The 20,454-nt window shown below is 36.2% G+C and overlaps 1 protein-coding gene and 1 long non-coding RNA gene across 2 annotated transcripts in view; one reads left to right on the forward strand and one right to left on the reverse strand.

Moving 5' to 3' along the window:
* Dach1 (dachshund family transcription factor 1) overlaps positions 1-20,454 on the forward strand; it is a 378,258-nt gene that overhangs the window by 26,858 nt on the left and 330,946 nt on the right. The gene's annotated exons all lie outside the window — the stretch shown is intronic.
* Positions 10,950-18,857, reverse strand: LOC102028490. The gene is made up of 4 exons (XR_259331.2): positions 18,574-18,857; positions 13,732-13,842; positions 12,031-12,143; positions 10,950-11,190 (listed from the first exon to the last, which is right to left on the reverse strand). It is a non-coding gene; the product is annotated as an uncharacterized LOC102028490 (long non-coding RNA).

Below are 20,454 nucleotides of genomic sequence, written 5' to 3' on the forward strand. Positions count from 1 at the left end.
GTCTTTTTAATGATGCACATTTGTCATGACTAATATGTTACAACCATTTTTGAAATGTGCTTTGTATACATTGATGAAAGTAATGGACAAAAATCTCTACCCTAGCCATGCATAGCGGCATATGCCTGTAGTTTCAGCACTCGGGAAGCTGAGGCAGGAGTACTGCCAGGAGTCTGAAGATGGTTTGAACTACAAAGGGAGACCCTGTCTCAAAAAAAAAGCCTTACCCTTGTAGGTCTTATTTTGTACCAATTATAGTTGGAGATGAAGAGACAGACAATAAATAGGATAATATATAAGCAAATTTAATAGTTTTCAAGTGATAATGGCCATAAGAATAGAATCAAAGTGAAAGGGGCTTGGAGTGCGGACAGTGAGACATTGAAACTTTGAATATAATGGTCAGGATGAGGCTTACCTCATTAGAGAAAAATGACATTTGAGTCTGATCTGAAGGAGACAGGAAGAGCTCAGAGGCATTTTAACCAAGCTTATTTCTTTTTGCATTTTCTCTGGCTTTGATTTCCAGCTTAGTAGAGAAGGGAAATAGGAAATGTGGATCAGAGGTAATTCAATAAAGCTTTTCATTATATACAAGTAGGAAAAGATTAAAATTTTTCTGAATTTCTCATGGACTTGGGCACCCCTTGCTATAGAAAAAAGCTAGGTTTTAATATCTTGTCTCTACAACTTGCTGGCTCTGGGAATTTAGGCAAGTTTTATGAATCAACCAGAAAAAAATAAATAAAATCTACAAGTATCAGTTTGTTCAACTGTAAAAGTGAATAATAATACTTGTGTTGTATTAAATGAAATTGTATGTATGAAGAACTTAGCACAGTAACTAACATAAAAATGGTCAATAAACATTGTTTTATATTTTTATTTAAATATTTAACCTTGCTTTTATAAATATACATTTTTTTAAAGATTGTCAAGTGGAAATTTTTTTTCTTGAGGGATTACCTAGCACCCAGAGTATTCTAGGATGATACATTATTTTTCTGTTTGGTCAAGGAATATAATATGTGATTTAGAATACTTTGGCTATATTTATTGTTAGTCAATATTTGATCAAAACAAAGTAAGACTATTACCAACTTCCCCAACTTGAGTAACAGTAATAAATTCTGTATTCAAGTATTCTGTCCTCATTTGAATTGCACAGAAATATTTTAATTTCTTAAACTGGAAAATACACTGCAGTGATTACTTTTGACTTAGTTCTACACTAAGAGATATAAATGTCCTACATACAATGGAAGATTTCCAGGTCTAGGTAATTTTACAAGGTAGTAAGATATTTCTGATAGGGTATTGGACCACTTGTCTTTTATATTTTAATGTACAGTTCTTTGTTGCGATATTTTCTTTGTTGGAAGTTTGTCCTTTACCACCTCTTCTATTCTTCCAGCTCAGTATAGGTAAGGTGACCATAAACTTTATTGCCCAAACTAGGATGCTCTTGAGAATAAAATGATGCAGTGTTAACAATTATGTTGGAACAACAGGTGTGAACTAGAACACTCAGGGGCAGGCTGGGGTTCCCAGTTACAGACCTGTAGGGCACCTTTTCTTCATCAGTGCATAATGGAAGTAGCCAGTAGCTTAAATATGAGCAGATTTTTTTAAGAAAAATATGAGATAATTGTTACCTTAGGGATAATTTGAGGAGGCAAAACAAAATTACTTGAGTTGGAGGCAGGCCAAGAGCACTGAGTTTTATCCTTGTTTTTGTTTTCATGTTAATAAGCACTACAGTGTTTCTCATGAATGTCAGTGATTAGAAGATTGATTAAAAGCTTATTTTAATTCAGACTTTTCAATACAGTATCTTTCTGTAGTTTACTTCTTCAAGTCCTTTTGCTCGCTCCTTGTGTTTTCCCGCATCTCAGTAAACAAGCCTTTATTTGCTTTGGCAAGCTGTAGGTATCTTATTCATGAAGTGTGCTGGCTGGTTTTCTTCAAATAGATGGGTAGTTACTGTTTGGAAACAGCTGTCTTTGGTCCTGCTTGGTTTTACTGTGAACACTTGATCCAGCGCTTCCCAAGATTTGCGCCACGGTTTTCACCATTAAGCATGTTGGAAGGATGGTGAATTTTAGCAGGGACTTGGGGAGAAATGGGAAAGACTTTTGGCAAGCCTGTTGTCTCCTTGTTCTCTGTCTATGCAGCAAATTCTTGGGCCGATTCTCAACTCTAAATTCCTCACACCATGTATGGACAGCCACTGAGACAAAGTCAGGTAGGAGAAGAAAGGAGCAGAAAAAGCAGAGGTAAAAAACAGTACCTGGGATTTTCAGAATACTAACAAATACCTTCTTTTTTTTAGCCTTCCCAAATTGTGCTGGTTTTGTGACTCTCAACGCTAAAGTGGATGCAGTATTTTGTTGATCTCCAATGAATATTATCTTTAGTATCACATGAGGATCACATATTTTGAAATGGGAAACATTAAATCAACTTTAACAGTGCTTCCAAAAAAGTCCTATCTCATTGAAATACTCAGGTGGATACACTTTCTATAAAGCAAGAGAGCAGGTCAAACGTAGGCTAGCGGGTGGTGGGGGAGAGTGACGAGAAAGAAGCATTAAAGTGTGTGTGAAATTATATGCTGAATTCTTCAAGTTCTGACTTCATTCTTGGGACCACTTTCTTTTATATAGACAGTGATTCCAGAAATGATGTCCCAGAATAGTATTTCAGAGGTGCTCTTGGGCGTAATAGCTCCAAATAGTGGAGATTAGGTGGATATTTGGGGTCTTTGAGGCCGCTTTACTTCACAGGCTTGTTATAAGACGGCATTCACATCATCCATTTTGCCTCTAATCATGTCTTCTATTTCTGGTGTGTGCTTTGCTCATAATCCTGTCTTTATATCATAACACTTGCTGTATCAGCACCGTTCTCTTTCCAGTGCTCAGTTTTAAACAGCCTCATTATGAAAAATATAGTACTTTAAAACATGGCACAAGTGTGTATTACTGCAGCACAAGATAAAGAGATTATTGAGAAGCACACTGACTGCTGAAGTAACTTTGCCCTAAGGGGGATTTCACTATTTTAATTGATTTTTTTTCTGTCCATTTTATTAAGAATCCTTGGAGAAGGTAAGTGGTAGGTTACTTCTTGGAAACAAAGGAACATGGGACTCACTTGTTATAATAACTACCATTGTGTCCATATTTTTGAAAAATTAACCATTTTTCTCATAATTTCAAAATGGTTTATAATGATGAACAAAAACATGAGAAGCAACTGGTTCTAACACATCTAGAAACTTCCCTGATTTTGAAATAGTGTGTGCTAATTGGGAAAACTAACATACATTTTACTGTTGGAGCTATTAGTCAAACTAGGGATTATAACTTGTTGCATCCAACACAGTTACCATTAAAATATTTTATTTTAACTTCACAAAGCCATTCCCAGCCAAAAATGCATGACAGCCTCAAAGGTCTTCAAATAGAGTCTTCCACTGGTTCTTAAGCTGAATAGCTCAGATGGCTAAATAATCTTATGAATCTTAACAGTTCAACAGAGTATAGGCCCTGATGTTCTGTTGCCAAATCCCAGAACTGATGTGGGCATTGGGTTCATGTAAGTTCAGGTGGAGTTAAATTCATACAGTATCACCCCCATCTGAAATTTGGATACTGCTATAAAAAATTCATGATAACATGTTTGTAAATCTCCATTTTAGTTTATCAACATTATTATTTTTCACTGTTTCACTTGTACTTCAACTGGTAGCGCATACAAATTAGGCTAAGAGGGGCTGGGGATTTAGCTCAGCGGCAAAAGCGCCTGCCTGGCAAGCGCAAGGTCGTAAGTTCGGTTCCCGGTACCAGAGAAAAAAACCAAAAAAAAAAAAAAAACACAAGCTGCCTGAAACAAATTAGGCTAAGAGACACTTTCAAATAAAATTCAGTGTGTATTTCTTTTTCATCTATAGAAGATAAATTTTGGTCTTTATTTTCTAAACACAGGGAGACAGAGTGTAAAAATGTGAGAGTATCATGTGCCTCAGTAACCCAGATCTGTGTCTTAGTGAAAGTGACTCATGTCCCGTAGACCGCAGAACCTATAACTCAGCGGGTCCACAGGATGCAGACACTGCTGAGATGAATTCCCTGGCTGTTTTTGCCCAAGTGACATAAATATATCTGATCCTCTGATGTTCTTTTACATCACCATTGGTTCTTTTCTACAAAATATCTTCTTGCAGCTTTCAAAACTTTCCCTTCATCTGGGTCTAGAAAGATTCTGAAGGGCGAGGGACAATTTCTTTGTTAATATCTTTCTAAAACCATATGGACTTCATTTTCTTTCAAATGAAAGAGAAAGGGAGATTCAAATTGCTTTTCTTAATTTCCTTCTCTCAAAAAAAAGGCAGAATAAAATACAGAAACGTTTGAATGTTCTCTCTCCGCAATAAGATGTTTAAGTACCAAAGTAAAACAACCCAATGTTACTTTGCCCATTGAATTTAAATCAAATACAATTAAAATGAAAATAAACAAAATAAGGGAACAAGGGAGTCAATTGACCCTAACAGTCAGGACACCCTGCCTTTTAAAAATATTTTCATGTTTCCAATAGAGAAAGGTATTTTATTATGAGCAGCCAAATTGATCAGTTGAAGAATTTTCTTCACGTTTTCAGTATTTTAGAGATGAAAATTTTTCTACATAACAAGGAAAATTATGCTAAATAAAATAACGCTAACTCTATGGCCACCTTGATTTTTTGTATCATTTGCTGTTCGTTAAAATTAAACATATTTTACTCATCTATAACAGCTTTTTAATAAGAATAGTGATTGCAAGTTATTTTATAAAAAATCAGTTAGCACATTTCATTCATTTCACTTTCCCCTGCTTCCCCTATGTAAAAAATAGCAAAACACACTTATTCTTTATGTTTATGGAAGCCCCAGGCTTTTCAGCTAATGCTTCCTTTTGACAATATCTAACATGTTGGAGTCAAATTATTTTGCTATTGGAGAGAACAATGGCCCCATTTTAAAAATGAATTGTTGCCTTATTGTTTGTATTCAATAGCAATGTTATAATTTAGAAGAAATAAATATTCTCTTCTTTTGTCAATAGGAGATCCACTTCATTTATTCCTATTTAGTTGTCTTCTCTTTGTCAGGATTTAGACTAATGAGAAAATCTTAGAGAGATCCTTTACTGTCTAAACACCAAGCACACAAATGCCTCTCAATAGAAATAACACAAGAAATGCATTCAAAGACAATACATAGCCTGAGAAATTCTTGTGTGCTGACAGCTCTCCAACAGTGTTGTCACAGCAGGAAGACATCAGTTGAAGAAACAGATAGTGACCTCAAAAAAAGTCTGGTCAACGGTGTGGACAGGGTTTCACAAGATTATAAATCACCCCAGGGTCGCTCTGTTCCCACCGTAAAGAGAGCATGGTCGTTTCATTGTAATCTAATAAGAGATGGGAGCAAAGGACAGCTCCAGTGTGTGTTTGCAAAAAAAATTCTTGATTACAGTTTCAAAACTATACAGTTTCTCTGCTATTGAAGTGCAGATTATAGGGGTTAAGGCCATGTTAGGATTGGATTACCTTTTATAGCTGTATGTTATCCCCTGGTTCATGAATCAAAAAGTACTTAAATTAAACTGAACATTTGGGAGTAATCCCACTATGTAGCATGGTGGTAGAAAATTAATCATGATTTGGTGATAGATTATGAAGCTGTGCATTTGAAGGGGGTCTTTCACAGAATCAGAAAATGAACTCTTGGGTGGGTTTATATTAATACAGGGCAAACACATATAACATGCTATATTAGGATTAGTTTCAGGGGGAATGATTTAATGAAAGAAAACATACATTTATATTGGTGTACATAAGAAGTAAAAATATTAAATCTGGATTGAGTTACCACTGATTGTTGTTTCTTGGGTCTTAATATTCTTAACAATACTGAACTTGTATTTGTGCTTACTTTTATCACTACTGCTTAACTGAAACTGCAGTTACTAAATATTTTAGATGTTCTATTTTGACATCCGTAAAACTAGCAATTCTATCTTGAAAATACTTAGGAATCAGAAAGTTCCCCTAATTTAGATTCAGGGTACTGAGGAAATGGTAGCCAAAATTTTAAAGTGAAGCTCTAGATCTGAGGACATTTTGAAATGATCCATCCCATCTTCATTCGCCCTCACAGCTCTTCATGTGGAATGAAAAGAAGGTTTTTACTTTATTCAGTCGTTTTATCATGTGTAATTAAGCTTCTTCAGCACTGTTTGAGCTGTATATATTTTGGGGACCGTCATCAGGTGTTCTACCATTTAAATGGATTTTATCCCCCAACTTATCGTCTTTTCTTTGTCAGTTTGTTCCTCTGGAACCGTGCTGACATCTAGAGATAAGTCCTATCAGGCTTGGGCTATTGACTGAATTTTGATTGTGAAGAAGCCATCACTTAGAGTAGAGAGAAACAGAGTGAGGTGTTGTTGCTGAGGATAAATTTTTTGTTACAGTTCTAAAACCCAAAGGTAAATAAGATGACGTTTGCAGCTTTCTTATTTTTTATTAGGCATGAGTTGGACTTTGCAGGCTGTGTTTTCTGCTCTGTCTTCTTTTCCCTTTAGGAGTCACAGCTCCTGTGGCTTTGCTCTCATTTACTTTTTTGAGCAGAGATGAATGCGAAAGGGAATTCTGACTCTCGAAGGATATTAGACTGGTCGGTTAAACATAGTGGGCCTTTAATTCATCTCCGTTTATTTTCCAGTTGTCAGTTTTTCTTTGTTTCTTCCTCATTTATATATGCTTAAGTAGGTGAATAGGCAGATTCCACTGGGTCTCTGCCATGCTGCTTGGAGTGCTACTACATGAACTGGAAACCGGAAATGATCACTGTTTAGACAAATTCCTTTCTTCTTCGGACCTAGGAAAAACATCACTTTTTTATGATCTTTCGAGCCTGCACAGGCTGAAAGAACACAAGCTTCCAATGTCATTTTAAATTCAGCCTGAAATTATCCAGGATAAGAATAACGATTGAATATACTAATTTATGCTAACTGTACTCTGTGTCTCATTGGCTGTCATAAGTTTATGTATAAAAAAGGTATATTTGATTTCAGTCTCTCAAGCTGGTTCTGATTTTATCATGGTTGTTGAGGTGCTCTTTTATTCTGACCTTTTTTTTTTTACATTATCTACAATATTAAAATGTGAGTATCTCCACTTAAAATATCTGGTGATTTTAGGAAAGCAAACTATTCTGATTTCATACAAGTAGAAGGCATATGACCAATCATTCGTAGCACAAATACTCCTCTATTTCTATAATCTTCCCAGGTAAAGGATACAAATCAATTCATAGCATATCACACGTATAGCACTAAAATTTCTCAGATGGCTAAGACTTACATATAGCCATGTATTTTACATATGCAGTTTTTCCTAGCAATCTTTATTACTGGACAGTCTCAATAGAAAGTACATAAGTGCAAATGCCAAGATGTATTTTTGTTAGTGGTGCTGAATAGACTGGTTAAGGTAGAAAAACAAATGTACTTACTTTGATTTATCACTTCTGACATTAGCATGTACCATATTGCTCTCCAGGAAACAAAATGGTTGCACCTGAGGACAGTGATATAAACACCACTTTGATTATTTGAAACAAACCATTAGGCTTTGATGAAAGAACTATTACCATGGTGGATCCTGTACAGGGAGCGAGCGCTTGCAGATAATGGAGATAATGGATGAGCAGCCTACAATTACTTGTTTAGAATTTAAAGAAGTCAAAGCTTAGGTTTTAGGTGGCGATACATAAAGTGAATGGAATTACATATATATTTAGAAGTTAAATTTTCACTGCTAGTACACAGTTGTAGTGACATTCTTTTATATCAAATTAATTCAAATTAGAAAAATAGGTCATGTGGAATTCATTGTTTCAAAATTAAAACTAAAATCATTCTGCTAGATATTTGAAAAGTTTTCCTAGTCTTTTTTACTTATTTGCATCTAGAGACCAAGAAGTGTTTGCTTTTACTTATATAGTTAGATACATAATAGCAAACCTAATTATGAATTAAATTTCTGTTTATTTTATATGATTTATAGATGGAGATTTTACTTGATTATTACTTGCATATAATGTATACCCCAACAGTAAAATTTCCTTGTTATAAAATTTTATTTGAAACGTGTAAGTCAAGGTAAAATATTTAAGTTTTGAGGAGGGTAATCTCTTAGCTTTCTTACCTTAGTATGTCAGTGTGGACTGAAGTGTCAAATTAGACAACTTTATTCAGCATTGAAAGCAAAACATTTGATCTTCAGAGAATGAGATTTAAGTAAACGTACGTGGGAGAAAGCCTGGAGGGTGAGAGTGGGAAGAGGAATGGGGCAAGCGTGGTAGCAGTGCTTCCGTGAGTGGCAGATAAGGGCACCAGAAATGAGCTGCAATAACTGAGAGACTGAAGAAGGCAGAACAGAGGCAAGGAAGAGCAGAGAAGCTATGGTAACAGGGAGCCACTGACCAGAAAGGGACGGTCAAACCATAGAGGCACTGCAGAATGTAGGTAAAGCCAGTATCTCCTTGATTTTTTGCCCCCATAAGCTTGCTCTAAACCCTCATCGCCTGCTTCTCTGAAAAATGAAGAGCATTTTCAGCAGGCTGTGTTCTCAAAATGATTTGCTTTGTAAATGACCCATTACACTTGTGCTGTTTTATAAGTGAATCTATGCTGAATACTACAAACTGTGGTTTCTAGTTTTAAAACTATATATGCTTAAAATGATGCTAACAAACTTTTTGTTGTCAGTCTACACTAAATTTGTATATAGATGTTATGGGCATAAATGGCTTAATTTACCACCAGGGAAAAATCAGTTTTACAAAGACCAAAACATTTGATCAAGGTCAAAAGAGAGACAGCTGCATAGAAAGAAGCAGAACTGGATCTTATCTCCTTGCCCAGTACCTGTCCGTTACCCCGTGATGCACTCATGCTTTTGAAAGACTGTGGTTTCCCAATCCTCAGGGTACAAAACTTCCTCAGAAAAGTCTGGCATGGACAATGATGCAAAATAAAGGAATAAATGAACTAATAAGTAAATAGGGCCCCAATGCAATTTTATTTTCAGTGTATTTTAATCTCACTTATTGTATAAATTTTGTTCACAAGAGAGAGGAAGGATGGCTCTTGTTGGTGGCATTAAAAGCAAGCAAGTGGTGTTATAAGTACTGACACAACACCTGAACTGACCTGTCCATGTTGCAGACCTTTTATGCAGTTGATTAAAACTATCAAAAGTACTATGAATTTACAGAGAGCTTAGGGTGGATATTGAGTGATTTTATGAAATTAGTGGCACTGGTCTTTCTTTCTGTGCACTGCACAGTGCAGTTGTTCTAAAATGCAGGTGCCATTTTACACACACACATACACACACACACACACACACCAGACACTTGCCTTGATGAAGGATTTACTGTTTAAATGATGCCTTAAAATCAACAATGTTGAAACCCTGATCATTTATATATTTATAACTTCTCCTCTGTCCTCTTTTCACTGCTTCAACTGGTATGCACAGCCTAAAGTTTTATTATCAGTGACCAAAATTAAATTACAAATGCTTAAAGGGCACTCTCCCATTGAAGGTGAATCCAGTGTTTTTATAAACTTAATAAGGAGCGTTCCATCAATGACCTCATTCTTCTGTGTTACGTTGACAGTCTTTTGATGTAGTCCTCACTCCCTGGCTTTGAGCTTCATTCTTTGGGTGTTCTTTAGCTTCTGCTATTATGGAATCATTTCCTGGTTGAATGAATGTTTTCTCAAGTCTTAAACTTAGTGCACAACCCAAGGATGCCTTACCAATTAAGTTGCCTGTTGATTTTGTTGTAGCCAGCTTGGCATCGAAGGCTGTATTCTCCAAATTAATGAAGCCCATGTTGTAATGATGAGTTTTCAGTTCCTGCAGCCAATATGTTATATAACAGGAGGTGATCTAGTTTAGGGAGTTGTAATCAGTGGGGTTCAGATCCAGCTTTATCTATTACCCTGAAGACAGTGATTACAATGTAACCTTCTTAGATATGGTTAAGTTGGAATTGGTGAGCTCTTTTGGGAGGCATCAAAGTGTACGTTTAGTTTGGAGTTTGAAACCTGAGACTACAAAGACTGACTTTTCTTCATACCTTGTATTCATTTATTTTGAATCAAAAATCAGCTGATATTTATACTATAAAAAGTGAACCTTGCATATTAAGACTCATTATCAAGATGATAATAATCATCCTACTCTCTCTGGAATTCCTAATTATTGTCTAGTGGAATTTGAATGTTTTCCTGGAACCCTAAGCAGATTTAATTCTGAAACATCTAGATTTTCCTAGAAGATTCCAAATCCATGGTTACTGATGCTCCTTGTTCCAACTTACAGACAATGAGAGTTCAAACAGTCCAAATAGAGGGGTTAATAAGCATTTTGTAGGTACCATCTTGGTCAGATACAAAAAGCAACCCAGGGGATGGCATGAGCTAGTGTGGGCACGGGAGGGAAGGCAGGGTCTATGGGTTTCAGCATGATGCAATAGCTAAACCCAGCTTGTAGGACTACTGGAGGGGACAGAATCTGGGGACACAGGGACAATATGAGCCTAGATGTGCTAATAAGAAATAGCTTAAAACTGCAAACTGTTTGATGTAGAATTGTGGAAGAAAATTCTTGAAAGTTAAGAAACATTCAGATTCTAAAAGTTGCTGTTATTTGTTTACTTTTTGACTGATTTAATTTGGAATCACTCAAAGGAACCTAAAACTAGTGTTTGTCTTGGAAAACATACAGAATCAAGATTAGGTAAGGAAATGATCAAGTTGACAAATATACTATATGCAACATTTTTATTGCTATAAAATGTTTCCTTTAATATCAAGCAGTCAAATTGACATTTCAACACATTTTCTGAGGTTTTGATTTTTAAGAAGCAGCAGTTGGGGTCTGGATTGATATGCCAACGGCAGTGGATTCAGGGTGTTAATTCTTTCCATGTCTTTAGTTTCACACATGCATGGATACAGCTGCTTGTGCTCTTGCCAGATGTCAGCGAAGGGGCTTCAGGAAGCTTTTCCATATCTCTGCTTTTCCCAGAGGTAAAATACAGCATGAAATAACATCCTTGAAACATAAATGCAGGTTGTCTTTATTTTTTGGACTTTTTAGGTGCTAATCAGAAGCAAAGTGAATAAACATATATTCACCCAAAAACTTGCACATAGTAGTATGCGTTAGCAGTGTTATTCATAGCAGGCCAAACAAGGAAACAATCTAAACACCTATTAACCAATGAATAGACAAATACAATGTGATACATCCAAGCAATGGACAATTACTCAATATGAATAAGAAACGAAGTACTGACATATGCTACCACATAGGTGAACCTTCAAAATATTTTGCTAAATGAAAGAAGCCGGATACAAAAAACCACAACTACATAATTTAATTTATAGAAATTGATCAGAATGGACAAAATTACAGAGTTAAAGTAGATTAATGATAGCTTAGGACTGGGGAGTGGGGCAAAAACTGACTCAGTAGGTACATTTTTTTTTCAGGGGGCACAAAAATATTCTAAGATTATATTGTGTTAATATTTTATAACTTTGTTAAGGTATAAAATAACAACATCATTTAATTGTATACTTTAAATAAGTGAATATATGATGTATGAATTATTTCTCAATGAAGATGTGAAAAAAGAGATATAGTGAGTAGACTGGGTAACAGAGTGAGTTAAATAATGCAAAAGTATAACCTGTGCTGTGATTTATTCTTTATTATATCCTTAAATATAGTATGGGAATTAAATTAGCAAATAAAAGGGCACACTAAATATGAAGTACAAAATTAATAACATATTTAAGGACCTCTTTTTCATTATTTCATTTAAAATGTTTTTAACCTTTAATCCATCAACTTCAGTAGGTATAAAAAATAAATTAATAGCTCTCTTACCTCTCAAACCAATCAGTAATGATTTGCTCATTTCTCCCTCCTGTGAGAGTCTCCTTAATTTAAGGCTTGATTATTTGGGACAGTCTTGAGTTTAACAGCATGTTTTTCTTCCACTATGAAAATAAATTTTAAGCATTAGTAATAAAATTTTTAATTTTATAAAATATATAAGTGTTGATCTCCTCATCCTTAAATTGCTTAGGGCAATGCATTCCAACAGTGTCTCTACTGTATTGACTTTATGAAAGGAAGGGACAAATACATTTTAAGGGCAGATTCCTCCTTTGTGTAAACTACTCCCCGGGAGTTAGTAAGGAGTTATATTAACATTTGTGATGAAGAAGTAATTGAAATTAATACCCTCATGATTGGAAAGGGTTAGCTTCCAAAGCTGCTGAAAAAAAAAATAGAGAATTGTGTTTTTTTAACCAAAATAAAAATTCTAGTTTCATTTAAAAAACCAATCACACAAGAAATTAAATAAATATCAAGTCTTGCATAGCATTATCTTGCTCAACTAGCTCTTTCACTTCCTATTTCTCACTGCTCTCACCTGTGTATTTATCTATCTATCTATCTATCTATCTATCTATCTATCTATCTATCTATATTCTGAACATATTCTCTGAGTCCCTGCCACATACTAGATACATATATTAGTGTTATTATGGCATCTATGCCATAATTATTATGACATCTTTGATATTTATGTAACATTCAACCATTAATCAACCATTTGTTAAGAGTATTAGGAAAAGTTGTCTTTCTTCTCCTTCCCTAATTGCAGTCTGTCCACTTGTTTAGGGAAATGGGTTGCGCTGTTTTATTTCCTTATTTTCTGAGTGATTACTTAACCTTGAGTGTTCCTTTCTGAGTCCCAGTTGACCCACGTGTTTTTAGCAGTCATAGTCATCATCATCATTGTCATCACCACCACCATTATCATCATCTAAAATGGTCGTGGTTATTGGGCAGGTAAAGGTTAGTGATTTAGTATGTACAGTATGAATCTTGGCTTATTGCAGACAGTAAATGACCACTCTTTAGGAAAGATATTTGTGTACATCATACTAAACTTAGTAATAATGAAAGAAATATGTTGTAATTTCAGATTTACCTTTGTGAACTTATATTTTTATTACATTTTGTATTCATATAATTGTAATACTTTTTTTTTTGTTTTTCTCCGGTACTGGGAACTGAACTCACGACCTTGCACTTGCCAGGCAGGTGCTTTGCCGCTGAGCTAAAGCCCCAGACCCTTGCAATACTTTTCTATTACATGGCATAAGGCAACAAGTTAAAAAATTTTGAGCTATTACATGGAAAATAAATCCATGCTATCCAATGAATTAGTGGAATTTACACAATAAATTTAGCAAGTGTTTGATATAATTCTTGATAAATCATGAGCCTTCTGTTTTAAATGGGGAAATGTATTTCAGTAATTATGCATAATTTTTGTAGCTAGCATGAACTTCCAAATGAATAACCTTTTAAGTTCTTGTCAGTTAGCCCTCATTTGTTTAATGATTGAAAATGCTTTCATATGATCATTGAGCAATGATTATAACTATGTTGCCACAGCAAGCATTTTGGTTTTTTCAAGTTTTTAATAATTTTACTTGAAATGCCATCTTGAATAACTAAGAAACAAGTCAGTTTTATCTGCAATTGCTTTCTTTCAACCATTAATGTTACCTCTATCTTCAATAAAATGCATTCAGGTTTTTCCAGGTTTTCTGTATTTTAGATACGTAGTGGTTTAACATCCAGAAGTATTTCATTAGAGGATGATTTTGATTGTAATATCTGAAATAAGAGAAGACTTATTTTTTAGTGCATAAGTAAAAAAATTTAAATAAGTTAATCACTTGTCTTTATGAGGCCTTTCATTTCATAGTCTCGGTAGCTCTCTGAAGTTCCACCGTCAATTTTAGTATCATTATGTGCCGGCATCTAGAAGCAGGAAGTTTAGCTAAGAGATGAAATCCTTTTAGTTTCCAATTCGAACACATTGACCCTTTTCTTTGTTTTAATAAGTAGGATCACTCTGATTGCTGGGTTTTTAAAAAATGGAAACAAAGGTCTGAATAATTGTCCTGTCTCTTTAGCCTGCAAAAGAGTCATTTTGAAAAAAAATTACAGTCAGGAAACAGAACCACTTTTGTGATGGTGCCATGTCATTTTTTTAGGATAGAGTCCCCCAAAGATACATTTTGTATAGATTTTAAAAAACTATAATTTTCTGTATGTAAATGAAATTTTCTTGATTCTTTATCGGTAATGCATTATTTTAAAATTTGAACTCAATTTATTTTCTACTTTGTAGAGCTATTAAATTACTGAGAATAACACCAAGAGATGTTTTGCTTTTTGTTTTGTTTTTCTTTAATTCTCTTCTTCCTTCAGTTCATATCACATGAGGCCTGAGTGGACTGCTAACCACTGATTCCAATGTGGAGACACTGAAAAACTATTAAACATCTTAACTCCCTTAAATTGTGGTGTCTAAAGTGACAGATTAATTTCAAATTCAGTTTTGATTGAGTGTATGCCATTTTTTACATGCTTTACATTACTAAAATAGAGCTGTCTTTAGAAATCCTCATATTAGGCAAATGAAGGCTAATCAAGGCAAGTTTCCTTCAATAAATGCATTTCCACATTCAAGCACCTTTTTGGAAGTGCAGAGCATGTTAGATATAATAGTATAGCAAAGAATTATTAGAGCCCAACCACGGGTGCATGTAAGAATGGTCTTCTTGCACTTTTCTTTAAGACATATCTCATTTTGTTTTTCTTGCTTAAAGGTAATATAGCTGATAATCTGTGTAATATTCTGCAAGATACATTTTTTTTGTTGTAACAGCTCTGTAACAGATTGTTTGATATTTAAAATCTCAGAATGAGGAAGCTGAGAATGACCTCTCAGAATCATCCACTTCACTTCCCCAAAGTATAGGTGAAGGAGTTAAAGCACATGGAGGAAGATTTTGTAGGCCAAAAGCAGAAGACAGCCTTGTTTAATAGCGGGATTATGTATAAAAGTGGATAGAGCAACTTATTTTTTGAACTCAGTGAAAATGAATTAAATGCCACATAAATAGAGCAGTCTGCTAAGCTTATTTTCACAGATCAGAGAAGAGGGTTGACTCTTGCATGGGGCCATCACTTTTGACACACTGATTAGGAGTCTGCAGCAAACATTCTCTCCTATATCCATCTCTGAGCTTTCCCAGAGTTGATCCTGGCTTTATCAGGCTACATCTTCATAGAGACAGATCTGGCCACACTGGAATGCATTGGTCTTTTTAGGCTTCTGTTTTGATCTAGCACTCTGGTTACAAACAGGCAGAGTTCATGGTTTGTGTTTTAAACTTTAAGATATAATCACAGATGTGATGAGGTCTTAAGATGAAAAACATGAACGACCTTCTTCTTTCTTTTGTTTCTTCCATTTTGCTCTGCTTGCTTTTTCACTCGTATGTACCAGGTTTTAGAGAATGATTAATAATTCTATTCTTTCTCCATGGAAATCATACTAGAAAAATGATCCACAAAGCAGTATTTCTAATGACTTTTCTATATTAGAATCAGGGATTATAACTGTAGATTGTTTTGTGATTATTTGTATTGGATTTACATAACAAAAATATATACTAATATTGTAAGTTGGCATGCACTGAGCTCTGCTTTTTATTAATTATTTTTCTTGTCTTTTTGAGACAGGGTTTCATTATGCAGTTCAGGCTGTCCTTGAGCTCACTTTGTAGCAGGCTGATCTGGAACTCACAACAATCTTCCTGCCTCAGCCTCCCAAGTGCTGGGATTACAGGCGTGCACCACCACAACCAGCTGTTCTGCTTTTTTCAACCTATAGTTTAATGCATTAATCTAAAGTGAAGCTATCGGCCAGGCATAGTGGCACATGCCTGTAATCCTAGTACTAGGGAGGCTCAGGCAGGAAGATCACTGTGAGTTCAAACCCAGCCTGGGCTATGCAGTGAGTTCAGAACCCTCCTGAACTACATAGTGAGACCTGTCTCAAAAAAACAAACAAACAGGGGCTGGGAATTTAGCTCAGCGGCACAGTGCCTGCTCAGCAAGCACAAGGTCGTGAGTTCGATTACTGGTACCTGAAAAAAAAAACAACAAAAAACCCCAACAAACAAACAAACAAACAAAAAATTAAAGCCATCAAAAATATTATATGAAACTTAAAAAACTTCACAGCCTTCCATCCAATCCATAGCAGCTGGAATAGAATTGAAACATCTTACCATGATCTAGAAATCCCTGCTCAGGGCTTCAGCTAGACTCTGTGGCATTTTTAGGAATAGAAAAGTCATCTCATGAGCAACTGCACTACCTCCTTTGCGAGAGCATGCTGCTATTGACTTTGGGTGCAGAGAAACATGCCAGTATTTGACTGGATCCTGGGGTAAGGATGTGATGCAGGGGCCGGATCTCCTGATGAACCCTCTGTGGCCCTGCTATCTCTGATAAGGCTGTAGACTCCCTGTTTTTCTAGGTATTTGTCTTTTCTTCCACAGGGTCACTGTCCTCCATAACCCTCTGTGATTCACTTCAGTGTCACTGTGTAGTATCAGTTATTGAACCTGCATTGCTTCTGGTCCATCTTTGCTATTGTCACCTACAGCTGCTCACTTCTGTCCTTTTGGTCACATGGTGTTATGCTATTTTTTGCTTTATCCTTCACTGCTACCTGAAGCTATCTTACTTGTTTTCTTAGTTTTGTCTTCTCCTCATTAGTATTTAAATTCTTTGGACTAGAGACTTGATTTTTCCACTACTGGATACTTTGTGCTGAGACTAGTACCTGGCACTTTGTAAGGAATTCATGTTTCTTAAAAGAATAACTTTACTTTTTGAGAAAGTGTCTCACTATGTAGTTCAAGCTGGCCTTGAACTCACTATGTAGCCCAGGCTGGCCTTGAACTCAAACTCCTGCCTCAGCCTCCCGAGTGCTGGGATTACAGGTGTGCGCCACCATACCTGGCTCAAAGGAATGATGACATAGTCTCTCCTCCCTAATTTGCTCTTCTATCAGTAGTGTAGAAAGGAGTTTGTATCTCTGTACTGTATTTGTGCTGGTGGAAGCAAACATGATTATAGGCTCCTAATCCTTCCTTACATGTAACAGAGAAGTACCTTGTGATACCGTGACCATGAAAACCACTGCCCATCCCAGGCCAGGACTACATAAAATAGAAGGAGAGAGGCCCCTGTGAATTTGTTAAGTTCCATGTTGGATATTTGCCATGTGCTCCTCCAGATCCACACCACATCTTCCACACCCTAGGAGCCAGGCTTTTATGGACTTGTGTATTGGACTGCTTTGCCCTTTGGCTCCTTGATGTGCTCCTTTAATCAAAAGTGCCAGCTGGAGATCGGGAGGGAAGCAGGAAACTGTGTAGTGTGGGCATTTTTTTGTCTAGTAGCCCCAGAAAGCCATTCTCTCTCTACTGGTTACTTAATTCTGATAAGACTTTTGAAATCAGCCCCCACATTACCTATCTCCCCTCAGATACAGCATTCGAGAAGATCATGCTCTTTGCTGAAACTTCAATGAGTAAAACACTCTTCTGGAGAATTTCACAATTACCAAAGCTGTATTTAGAAAATAAGATGGAGATGCCAAAATGAAACTATGCTTTCAGAGCTTAGTATAGTTTAAGAAACTCAAGATGACATCTGAGTCAAAACTAAGCTGCTTTATTGATCAAACACAAAAAGAAATCCGCTTTGAACAAGTACGTATAATTTATTTTAAGTTTTAAAAATTGCTCACTGTGAGATAAAAATAATACATTTGGAAATTGACTGATGACAATGTTAGGACACCTAAGACGGGACAGTGAGATGCCCAGTTTAACCGGTGGCTGTACAAGCACAGACAGAGGATGACTGAACAGGAAGTAGTGACCTAGAAATGATAGTGGCCCGGATGAAGGTTGTAGCCCTAGAGATGATGATTTTGGAGATAACTATGTGCAGCAAGTTTGCACTAGAACCAGATGAAATCCTAACTCTCGGCTGGGGCTTTCTGGCACTGTAGCAGTCCTCCCTGCCTCCCTTCTTCAACTCACCTGCAAGCAAGCTGCGTCCATGAGAACCTTCCCTCTGATCTTGCATCCCCCAAACTTATTCCTTCATATCTTCTCTTATCATTCCATTCCCCACTTATCCCCTCAGTCACAGGCACCAAACTCCCTGTACTCCAGGAACTGTCTCAGGCCACCCCTCACTCATCCTCATGACAACTCGCACTTATTTTATTTAGTGTTTCCTAAGGGCAAGTGCTCTAGTTCCTTGAGAGCAGGAGTTGCTTGGTCCTGAAGTAGTAGCACTGTCCGAGAGAAACATCAAGTGGACAGAACTGCCATTTAGCTTTCCTGATGCTGCACACTGAAATGAACAGGTAGAATTAATTTTAATCATGAACTTGATTTTCTCCATACACATAAATAATATAGTTTCAAAATAGTCGATATAAAAATCCTAAATGAAATGACTTACCTCTGGTTTTCACAGGAAATCTTTGATATTCAGCATGGTGTTGGTACTCATTGCATGGGCCTTTCTGACATTTCAGTCGCGTTGCCTGTCAAGTGCTCTGTCAATACATGAGGCTCACAGCTGCTGTACCCTTCAGTATAGGCCTGGCTTCCTGACTTGTCACTGGAGCCACTAGCGTCTGGAAGAGGGCTCCCTCTTTTCTAAACCAGCAATAAATACTAAGTAGCACTGCACAACTGGCAGAATTGCATTGCATTTAGCCATCTTAGGGTGTTGAGTGTGTAGCAGCGCCCTCCCGAAAGCATTGTACTGACAGCGCTCTACAGCACTTCCAGTACTGCAGCCAAGTACAGGGTTCACGCACGGCTCTGTGACTTGGCTCTTTCCTCTCCCTGAGCCATGCCTGTGACATCTGGAGGGTGCAAAGTCTGCATTAGGTGACCTTTAATGTCATTCAGAGTTTTAATTTTAGATTTTTCTATTCTTGAACCTTTATTTTTCTTCCTATTGTATAATTTTTTCTTTTTCCAAGAAGTACAACCCAGGAAAAAATGGAATCAAGGCCCAGATGTGATAGAATTCTGTAGAATTTTATAACAGATTCTTACTATTTCAGTCACATATACCATAGGAATGTCTTCCCTAAAGAAAAGTCTGATTGTAGTCCTGTTGGGATTAACATGAATTTATTAGTGTAACTAGGTGGATATTTTAGTTGACATAGCTTTGTTTTTATTTATTAACTGATTTTTACATTCAGTCATTTTTCTTTTTTAGACAATCTTCGTTTTTCCACTGAACTTACTTTAGTAACTGATAATTATATTAAACTCTTACACTGGCATAGCCTGTAGTCCAAGTTTAAGCTCATTTAGCATTATACCTGTTATGTGAAATTTTGCTTATTTCTCTGATTGAATTTTATTCACTTGGGAAAGTGTCAAACTATTTCTCTTTTCGAAAGAAAAAAGGCTTGCAAAATCACTCAAAACAGTGTTCTAAAAGGGAGTTAGTAATTTTTAATCACTTTATTCTTTAATACCTTTTTCAGTCATTTTAAATTCCGATATGCCTCGTTGTCTTTCCTTTTATAAATGGCTTCAAATGCTATTACCACCTTGTTTGAGAATGTGTTATGTCACAGACTGTGTCTCTGTGTGAACAAAAGTGCTTCCCCAGTTCACCAAGTTAAGAAACAGTGTTATTTTAAGCAATGGTAACGATGAATAACATTGTACATCGAAGCCTGGCTCTCGCTCAGCTACTTCTCATGTTTTTAGAGCCACATGAATACTTTTAAACCCACACCTAGAAAACAATCTGTGGACGTTTTTACTTGGACAGTCTTGCTCCAAGGAATATTTGGACATTAGCATAAAGGTTGCACATGTTATACAAAGTGTAATTAAAGAAGCTTTGATCCCCAAATGTCAACTAGCTTGCTAAGTGTCATAACAAAGTGTCAAGCATCTGGTATACAGTTAATTTGTAGTCATTAACTCCATATTGTTGATGTGACAGTTTGTTAGCAAAGCAAGCTTGACAGTTGCATTTGGTTCTTGATTGACACCTACAGACCTCCCCACCCGTTTAGTTTACATTCCTGTTGAGGTTTCCTCAGGTTGCATTTTTACTGCTTAATTTCCTCCAACTTATTAGCTGAAGTGCTGGGAAAGTTTTTAAAACATAGGCTATGTTGGTTCAGAATTTCAAGTCCCCCTGCTAAAATGTTCTAAATTTGCAGTAATGACAGAAATAAGGAAACACTTCATGATCTTTCTTTCTTTCTTCCCTTTTTTCTTCTTTTTTTTTTTTGGCGGGGGGAGTCTTTTGAGATAGGGTTTCACTATGCAGTTCAGGCTATCCTTGAACTCACTTTGT

The sequence above is a fragment of the Chinchilla lanigera genome, unplaced genomic scaffold (genome assembly GCF_000276665.1).
Source record: "Chinchilla lanigera isolate Chin_1 unplaced genomic scaffold, ChiLan1.0 scaffold00003, whole genome shotgun sequence".
Lineage (NCBI taxonomy): Eukaryota > Metazoa > Chordata > Mammalia > Rodentia > Chinchillidae > Chinchilla > Chinchilla lanigera.